Consider the following 11,136-nt stretch of genomic DNA (forward strand, 5'->3'; position numbering starts at 1 on the left):
CGGTTAAATCGCACCATGTTAAAGTATTTTCGGTAACACTTTATTTTACAATGTCCCTGTTACACGTTACATGTAGTTACTGTAGTAACAACTAAAAATTATGCATAATAATTGCATGCCACTAACCCTAAACCAAACCCCAATCATAACCCTAACCCTATAAGTACATGTACAGTATTACTCAGTACTCATAAAGCATAATCACTTTACCTTCTTCTCAACCCTTTGCTTTTTAAATTAAACAAGATGGAAAATTGGATACGTCATAACGCCAACAGGTTAACCATGAAATGAGCTACAGGGTTGAAATCACTATCATGATAGATTATAATTGGATTTGTAGGTCTAGGAATATATTTTAGATGACAGAACTGCTGTCGTCTGAATAAGCAGGTTCTCTTGTTTAATTTGATATATAATGATATATAACAGGTAGCTACATAAGCTTATCATCTTAATTTACGAAAATTAAAAATATCTGTCTGAGCAGGAGGGAGGACTGTAACACTCTTCAAAGCAAAGAGTGAGACAACCTCAGACAGGCAGTGTATTATTAGATATTATAAGATATTAGAATGACCAACACACATATGCACACATGCTGTATATTGAAATGCTATGTTTATGTTTCCTATATTTGAAATATTGAGTTTAAAATGAAATGAGGGTGTGTGGTGGTGATATCATAATAATTGTTTTGAATATGTAAATTTTTTAGCCATAGTAAATTCATGAATGATATTTTAAATATTTTCTATGAGTTCTCCAGGCCATCAGCACTCTTTACTCAACATTAATTTATGGCATAAGTTTGTAGCAGACAGACATTGGAATATATATATATAGAGTCAGCCAGAGTTTGAGATGCATAAAGCACAAAACTACAAAAGCCACTGCTAAATGAAATGTGTTAGACACCAGTCGTCTGTATTGATATCTGTAATAAAATATTTGAATATTCTCTTTATCCCCTTTCAGATTTTTACAGTTATAGCTTACTTTTTTATTTGCAAAAATATACTGACCAGTGTTTATCATGATCGTAAACTATTGTTAGTTTAATTTATTTACTCTAGTTTGACTAGTTTACTCTTAATATTTCTTTATGTTTTACCCAATAAAAAAAAAAAAATGAGTACAACTCTAATCTAAATTTTATAAATGATTTCTGTTGTGCAGTTGATACTGTGATGTTTACTAATATTTTTGACTTGAATAAACTTAGATGTTACCATATAAAAACATATGATTCAATATTTTTACAGTCGATAAAGTTTCCAATTAGAACAAAAAGGGCTTTTAAAGCTTGATGCCTTTGAAATGAAAGAACCCTTTAGGTTCCGGACAATGTTTCAAACGTTCTATTTTCCAGCTGTACTTCACTGTAAAAAAATCATTATTGGTTTAACTTAAAAAAGGAAGTAACCTTAAGTTGAAATTAAAAAAATTGAGTTAATACAATGAGGGAGATTGCTTGAATCAACAGAAACTTAAAATAGTATGTTTTCTGAACCACATAAATTAAAAGAAAAAAAAAATGAAAATAACTTTTTGCAGTGTATGTACTGGTGCTTTAAAAAGCACACGAAGAAATATTTATATAAAAAGATCGTTATGATAAATTTTTTGGAAGAAAGAAGATTTTGGTGCTTCAAAGAAGAAAGTGCACAAGATTTTTCACCCCGACATTTAACAAAGTTTAATAGTCGCTGGGTTTTCTTTTTTCTGGCTCCTTTGCAGAAAAGGAGGTTCCACAATTCAGACCAAATCAAGCTGACCTCTGAACCTTTTCTGCTGTACTTTTTCTCATGCCATGTTTTTTTTTTTTGCGCGAGTGATCTGAGGGCCTTGGCTAGAGCCAGACGGGAATGCCTCTCGTCCCCTGACAAATCACCGTTGAGCCCCTTTTGTCCGGGTTCACTTTGATCTCACCTGCTTGTCAGGGGCTCAGAAAGAACTCCCGTACAGTCCCAACGCACTGCAAACAAATTGGCAAGCACTTTATTCTCATACCTCATTACCCCAGGTTGGTTTGGAAAAAAAAGGTTAACCTCTTTAAATACCCCATTACTACAAAGCATTTTCATGAGTATGTTTTGGAGCGTTTGTGTAGCGTTCCGCTCATTGATGCGAGTTTGTCTTATTCTTTTGCCAGAGAGCCCTCAACAGAGCCTCACATCATGTCCGAGGCCGTCGGCTTTTCAGCGGGACGATGGAAAAGGGAGATTTACGGGATGATTTTAAGAGCGTTCATAAATGCTGGCCGCACCGCCTCATTGCAGCTTTTCCATTTCATAGATGACAGAAGTGTTGGATTGATTTCGGCCCAGTTGATCTGTCCGGGCTGAACACGCCAAAGGACACTTTTATTTGCTTTGAACTGATTTTAATGCAACACCCTTAATAGTGATTCCAATTCCCAAGGGACAGATCATCTACCTCATGACACACACTTTTCATAAATCCCAATGACGGCTCAAAGTGATTCGCCAGCAGCACTCTCTCTCTCTCTCTCTCTCTCTCTCTCTCTTTCTCTCTCTCTCGTTTCGCTCTCTCTCCGTTTTAATTTCTCTCTCACACTCTCTCTATTCCTCTCCCACACTTCGTCTTGAAACCAGATAGGTCTTCCTTATACCTCTGCAGCCCTTTGATTCTTAGCTGCAGGTCTCAAATACCTTTTGGGAGGACAGTGGATTTCTCTGCACCTTCCAACAGTAAAATGATTGTGGCGGCCTGTAACTGTATAAGGCATCAATGAGCGCTCGGGGAGAGCGAAGAAAACAATCGACACATTTTGCGGCCGCTACACATTTCACTCAATGCATGTTTATATGAAAAAAAAAAAAAAAAAAACGATCGTGGACTGTTACGGTCCGAGCCTTTCCAGTACAGTGCCGTCCCTTCCTGCTCTTTCTGTGGGACAGGAACACAATGTCACGCCACTGCTGGACAACACACTGCTCACACCGACAGTGACGAAGCAGCTGTCGATGACTCATTTGAAACTCAATGTCACCTAATTTCCCTTAAATATAAGGCCATTGACAGAGGGGATGGGGTCCCCAGCAGGGGCCAGTGCATGTGAAAGGGACATGTTGATTGTGTAAAAGATGGATGGCAGAGGAGTGTTTGCTGCAAACTGCATTGTTCCCATTTCTCCTTTTCAAAACTTCATGGCAACATTTATATGGACCCTCTCTGAGCTTTTACTTTCACACACCTTTTGTTCTTCTCCATACCTCCTTAAAAATACTTGCACACACAAACACACACACACACATACAAAATAACACAATGTTGTCACAATATACGTTAAAGGGATAAACATGAAAATTCTGTCATCACTTACTCCCCCTCATGTCGTTCCAAACATGTATGACTTTCTTTCTTCTGTGGAACCCAAAAGAAGAGGGGGACTTTTTTTGCCCATACATTCTGCATGCACTGATTTTCGTCAATTCGAATGAATCTAATCCGATTTCAGATTCAGAAAGTTGTGTTTCTATGAACTTTGCAATCCATTCGCACATTCACTTACATGTGCATTTATGTATTTTAAACAAAACGTACGCCCATGTTTTGTACCCAGTCGCCGTATTCAGAACCTATTAGCATAATTAACGAAATACCTAAAAGGAAAGCTGACAATGTGTCATGTGGAAGAGCTCTTTTTTAAAGCACTCCTCCACTGACCAGTTCGTCAGACGTAAATAAATGAGTGCTGTCAAATCGATTAATCGTGATTAATCGCACCTAACATAAAAGTTAGAGTTTATATAATATGTGTGTGTATACATATACATATAAACACACACACACACACACACATATGTATGTACACACACATATATTCAACACATTCTCGTTAGCTGCGATTAATCACAATTAATCGATTTGACAGCACAAAAATAAACATATGCAAGTTCGTAAGAAGTAAAACGTGTGTAAACAGAGATTTTATAAAAAAGGTCGAAATCACATCAACAATATTTGAATCCAATTGAGAAGATAGTTTTATTAAATTGTTTACATGCTTAATTGTTGTTTGGATTATTCCAGAAATAAAATTTATTTTGGATCGATCGAGTTGTTTACATGAAGGCTTTTCAATACAAGTGAGCCATCAGTCAGATTATTTTTAACGTAGCCAATGAAAGTCATTGTTGTTTGGACCCCAGCATTATTTAAAATATCATGCTTTGTGCTCCACAGAAGAAAGAAAGTCATAGGTTTGGAATGACAAAAAGGTGAGAGGATTTTAACTAAGAAAGTACTGCAATATAAGGTAACTACATGGGTTAAGGTTAGGTTTAGTAGGTTCAGGGTTAGTATTACACAGTTATTGTAATCACAATAATAAGTACATAGTATGTACTGTAAAATAAAGTGATACCGAATTTTCATACTTATGTGTTTTGTCTCCTTATCCAGGATGTAACATAACTTAGTTTGTACTTAACTACATTAACCAAATATTTGGTGCACATTTCTTTCAAATGCGTCAAAATGGAATATGTCAATTTGTCAGAAGCTGTAATGGAAAAACTCTGATATAATGCGACAGAAATAGATATGCGCTTGGATTCTGCCTGTGCTAACATAAGTGAGCAGTCTCACAAGGGTGATGACGGAGCCCACGGTGACCCAAAGAGAGACGCGTGCAGCCACCACACGCCAGGACGCTTTCATAATGCTTGCCAGTCCAATTAGATCTTTTAGAGAGAAACAGACACTAAGCATAAATGGATTTCTCTTTACTTAATCTAATTAGTGTTTTAATCAGAAAGCCTGAGCGTGTTCCCTGTGCAAAACTGGAGTGCTGACAGAATCCTGTCCTGAAAGCACTTAACACCATGGTATTGTTTACTGACGTCTTTCAGTGGTCTGAAAGACAACAAGACCCAGTGATGTTTATGTTTCTTGTTAGAGTTGTGGCTTAACATGCACAACACTTCGCAGAACATTTCTGGCATGCCTGACGTTAACATTCAGCGACACATTGTTGATGTGGAATCAGAGAGCCTTCCCTAAATAAAGGCCAATCACAAGTGGTCGCAGGAGACGCATTTAAGATGCTTTGTTAACACCAGTTGTAAATGACAATCCGTTTCGGCTGACCACTATAAGAATCATAGATGTAATGTGTTCTGACAGACTGCATTTCCCACAATTATGAATGAAGATGTTCTGCATGATATACTATTTAATAGACTAGTTAATATAAGAGTGTCTATGATAGAAAAATATTTTTAAATTTTTTTTAAAATATTGGTTTCATTGGCGTTCAAAAACTTTTATACCATTTTCCAGAAAAATTTCAATGTACTGACCTTACATAATGTCATGTGGTATTACCGTACATCACAAGTAAAAAGTAAAAACCCATTTTCTTTACACCTTGAACACATCTTAATCGTTATATTCAAATAAGTTATATATATATTAATAAGATATAATTATTGGCCTCGATAAACAGTCTTCAGGAATTATTTATGAAATAATTTCCTATTTTATGGGAAATGCATGTTGAATGCAAAACATGATTTTGATTGAGCGGGAAAGGTTTTTCAAATATTAATAAGTAGCCATAGAGTTTACCAAAGAGATTTGGTCAAATATTTTTTCAGACAATTCTGAATAATAATAAACTATTATTTATGCCAAACTACTTCTGTTTTTCCCCGTTATAATATCAGAACAGTACATCGTGACTTTTTTTTTGACTTTGAGAAATTTTATTTGAATTTTAGGATTTTTTTTTTTTCAACAAAGAAGAGGTTTATTCAAATATTATAGCATTTTTTAATGCATTAAAGACTTTACTATGTATTTGAATAAATCAATATTTATTTATCAAATAAGTGTCACGTCAAAGACCAGGAGTTGAACACGATTATATTATTGTAACCTGAAACTATTGTATGTTTTGCTGCATATTCATAATAAGGTGCTTATACAATGTAACGCTGAATACGCTTACAGTGAGTAAGGATGTTAAAGGGAAAGTACTTTGGTTCATTCAGAGGGTAACATGTTGTCTAGGGTCAAATTCAGATGAATGTATTTGTTGGGGATTGAGGTGGTAAGAATGATTGACTGGTGGTTGAATTTTGAACATCTGTTTCTAGGATCTGTCCACACATGAGTGACAAATCACAGTTTTACACAACCTCTAAACCTCAACAAGAAATGAGACTGTTCACTCTTCCTCCATCCATTGTGACATCACGAAACACTGCAGTGCAAACCAGGCTGAATGTGGCTCTCAGTAATGACCATGAAACTGGATATACGGCTTTACGTTCAGCAGATGTGTGGGGTGTAAACTCTCTCCCCGCCTCCTTCTCATAATATTCTGATTTACAAATAAAAAATGTGGATAGTTGTAGAATGTTGTATGTTTTAACTCGCAGTAGGCATCTGAATTAATAAGCTAAGTGCAATGAAGTGTTGTCAAAAATATTGATTTTTCGATATCGATACTGAAATATCTGAAACGCTTACAATACTCATTTTCCACTGAATAGATACACGATACCAGCAGCGCTTTCTCTCTCTCTCATCTCTCCGAGTCACACACAAACCCGCCTCCCCTCACTCACTCGTTTCATTTGCTCCGGAGGAATATTGTTGCTGTTACAGGGCTTGAGTTTCAGCGTGGGATTGTTCATATTGCACATAATTTTACTCATTCCCGCAGATTTTGTGCTCACAGACATTAAGTGCGCACACATAAAGCCACCTCTCAGTACTAAATGCACGAAACACAGTCATTTTTATTTTAAGTGAATGTAAACAGATGAGAACGAAAACGCATGTGTAACAGTACAAGGGATCCGTGCATTTGATCTTAAAGTGACAGCAGCCTAATAAACCTGCTGCCAAATTGTGATATAATATTAAAAATATCTATATGGCAGTTTTCCCCTATGGTAGCGAAGTCAAAATTGTGGCCAGTGAAAATGCAGAGTGGCTAGTAACTTTGGAAAACCACTTTTCACAGTGAGCAAAACAGTTCATGTCAAGCCCTGCTGGCAGGTCTGAGTGCAGTGGAGCAATGACTTGTGACCTTGCACTGGCCCATTCCTTGGCCTCTTCCTGTCACAACTCCAGATTGTGACAATAGTAAATAGCTGTAGAAGCCTTTGATCCATAAGGCCTAAATGTATTTCACAAATGGACTGTGAGAGACATTGCCAAATCACATACTAATGAGGGCTAAGCCAGTGGAACTGGTAGGTTGCAACCCAAAAATGGACTGCATGTCTTTTTTAGACAGGGTTGTGAAGAAACAGTGGAAAAACAATGCTAAATAAAAAAAACATATCCATTTACAGCTAGTAGCCAAATAAATAGGCTTAGCATGCTAAATAGGCCTGTCTCTTTGGTACTTAATTCATTGTGTGATAGGCCCTCATCCTTGGAAACCATAAACAATACTATAGAAGAGCAAACCCCGGCTACATTAAATATGGGTTATAGGTTTGATGCTGCTTGTTTGCAACTTGATGTCCAATGTAAAATCTGGGTCCTGAAGCACAACCAGTTGAGATCCACTGAGCTAAACGAACCTGATCTCACGGGAAAACCTCACTATGTTGCGATGTGGCGATTTCATATGAATTTGTACGATGTGAATCGTACAAAAATGTACGATTATTAGAAAAAAGTAAGCATGAAGGTCTACCTCTAAATATACCCTTCAATGGAAGTAAGCAGATCGTATGAAAACGTATGAATGAGATATGAACATATGAATTTGGCTCCAATTCGCCAAAACGTAAAATAGTTAGAAATTGCTATGAGACTGTGTTGGTGAACAGTGTTGGGGGTAACTCATTATAAGTAACTTGAATTACGTAATCAGATTACTTTTTCAAGTAACTAGTAAAGTAACGCATTACCTTCAAAATATCTGAGTTACTTTTTCAAATAAGTCAATTTGTTTTCCAATTTACTGACTGACAGCTCTCTTGTCCCCATTTTGAGACAAATCGAAGTGCAGAGGTGTTGTGTGTAAACTTGGTTATTGTAGTTCTAGATGTGAGCGTGCATTTACTCATCTCACTTGCACAAAAAAAAGATTCAATATTCCTCAAAATGAATAAAATCTCAGAATACTATGCAAACCTCCAATAACTAAATATGTTAAATAAAACATAAATTTTTATGCATTTAATCTAACTTTATTGACCGATGTGCTTCTGACCTTCGATGATTCAGTTAAACCATAAGCAAAAATGACTATAGATTTTTTTTGTTTTTATTGGTAAAGTAAGTGTTTTTCTCCTGCATCCTATTCTTCCGTTATCCAGAATGGCAGCACAGCTGAAAGGCTTGCTTGAGCGGCGCCCTCTACTGAAAACGCGTGAATTTGCATTTCTTTCAGCCTGAGGTTTATTAATTTCACTTTAGGTGTGAAAGGGTCTTTACATTTGCCCAAAAATAAAACTTTTTTGTTATAAAAAAAAACAAGCCCAGCCCAGGTGGAAAAAAAGTAACGCAAAAGTAACGTGACGCATTACTTTTCTAAAAAAGTAACTAAGTAATGCAAGTTAGTTACTTTTTAAAGGAGTAACGCAATATTGTAATGCATTACTTTTCAAAGTAACTTTCGCCTACACTGTTGGCGAATACACCTCTGAAAACATGCACAGATTGTTCTATAGAGTTGGTGGTTTCTTCCTGGACAATATCGACGATAGGCACTTCCTTAGAAATCAAGAAATCCATTTTTTTCCTACATGCCACATCTCAATGAGAATCTACAGATTTGAATAAGTATTTGCCTTGATTTTTTTGCAAGGCCTGAATCTTTCAGTACAGTTTTAGAAAGCATTTTTTACTTTAGTATTCTGCATAATTTATGCATTTTATATCAAATTCCCTAGACCCTGTGAACCATTAATCACTTGTTGCAATGCTAAATACACTCTATGCAGACACATAGCGAGGGCCAACAGCAGAGCAGAGGTTTTGTCTCCGTACCGGCCTGAATGCTGGCTTTGAAGAGGGGGATTAGGATTAACATTGAATTCACTTTTTTTTTAACAAAGACTTGACCTAGAACTCTTGTAGGAGACATAGCCACTTGTCAAAACTATAAGAATGGCTAATGCTGCTCCAATAACTTGCTAATTTACTGACAAAACAGGGGCTTAATTACAGAAAATAAATGACTGTATAATGTGATAGTGAAGAAACTGTTCTCGTAACATTCAGGTACCCAGGCAGAGACAACCTGTGTGATAGGCCTTACCCCTCCTTCCTGATCACCATTACTTCCTTGGACATGGCACTTAACCCCTGGTTGCTCCAGGTCATTGTCCCTTCACTTTGTGCACTTAAATTTATTTCAGGAAAAAGTGTTTGCTTAAATACTTTGCCATTTATAAATATTGGAACAATAAGGTTTGAGGAAATAAGAGCATCTTGCTGACTTTTAATTGCACTGCATGATGATAAGTTGAGAAAATGTGACCACAGATTACTTACTTTGTTGCATGTTCACAGTAGATGTCATTTCTCAATTAAGTAACTGATACTAAGTAGATGTAATATTCTACGACTCTTTGCAGAACTAGACACGTTAGAGCCGACTAAATAAACAAACAGAGCTGGTAAACTCGGCCGGTGTCACCTCGCTTTGGCCTAAGTGGTGCTGAGGGCATGGGAGCTGGATGCAGTCAAGCTGTCTTTTTGGGCAGTGAATAATGACACAATTGTTTGTCAGTCAGACTAAGAACAGGTGTTATGGAGCTGTAGACTGTAAAGCTAGAGGCCAGTGGCCTTGCTCTCTGGTTTCGAGACAAGGGGGGTTTAAAATCCTCTGATACCTTTGACATGCTGGGTGGTAACCTTAGAGAATGTGTTTGTGAGTGCTAACTTGCAATCCGCCCATTTTGAAATGGACCACAAAGCTAGTTGTTCTATAGCGTTGAAGAATCTGGAAGCCAGGTTTAACTAAAATCTAATTTTAAGCATCTAAAAAGGTAATATATAATCTTCTCCCATGCAGGGTTTTAGAATGAATAGCCTGATTTCACCAAGTGCAACATGTTCCTGGATCAAGATCTTTGTTGATCCTGGAACAACATTCCAATCAGCCAATCAGATTTGAGGGACAAGTTTACAGTTTATGTCAAGTTTAGGTTTACAACCATGGGTTAGGTGCTTCTACACAGCTAGCGTTTCCCTCTGATTTTAGGGATAATTTATGGGTAGGGTTATGTTTAGGGGTTAAGATTAAATTGCAGGATCAACAAAATATGTTGACCCAGGAACGTGTCAAACTCGGCAAAATCAGGACGTGCATCGGAAACAGCACATAAAGAGTTAAACTGATCAGCTTTTACAATGACTTTGGAAATGGTATTGAACTCTGTTAGCCACAGGAACACTAATGTTTTCCAACCCCAGCTCTCATTAATTATTTGTCACCAAACATTGGGTAATTCCCCCATATGCCTCATGGAGAGGTGTCTGGAAGTTTGAGTAATTAAATGTGACATTGCAGTCATGGCAGAGTTTGACACGAGAGAGAGAGAGAGAAACGCAGAGCCGGACATGTTGGAGGAGGCTTTACTTATTGCTCTTTTCCGCTTTGCGTGACACCACGACTGAGAGGAGGCAGGGAACCGTTGTCGACATCAGCAAAGGTGAAGGGTTAAGTGTTGTTGGTTCACCCCAAAAATAGAGTCTGGGACGCAGCCTTTGTATGGTATGAGACTGCCTCTTACTTTCAGCACAATGCTCTATTTTTCTTTCTTTTCCACAACCACAACAACTTGTTAGCCTTGTAGCTTGTCCTGCTAGCCCAGTGCAAATGTGTGCTTTTGTATATTCTTTTGGGTATTGCTTTCGGGTACATCTTTGAGTGTGTCCATTATACAAACAGTGTCAGTTTTCCTCAACCTTAGACTTCAAAAGACTCTTCGGTGCCATATTTGTTGAAACCGTTTTCACATGCTTTGTTCTCTGTGAGAAAAAAATACTTGGGTTTCCACAAGACATTTTGCATTACAATGGTGTTAGTGTGTGAAGTGCCCCAAAGAAAAACCCGATGCCATTTTATTGAATTTAATATTCCCATATATCAACAGTTGGACTGTATGAGCATCAAAATCACACATTTGC

The sequence above is a fragment of the Squalius cephalus genome (genome assembly GCF_949319135.1).
Source record: "Squalius cephalus genome assembly, chromosome: 3".
Classification (NCBI taxonomy): domain Eukaryota; kingdom Metazoa; phylum Chordata; class Actinopteri; order Cypriniformes; family Leuciscidae; genus Squalius; species Squalius cephalus.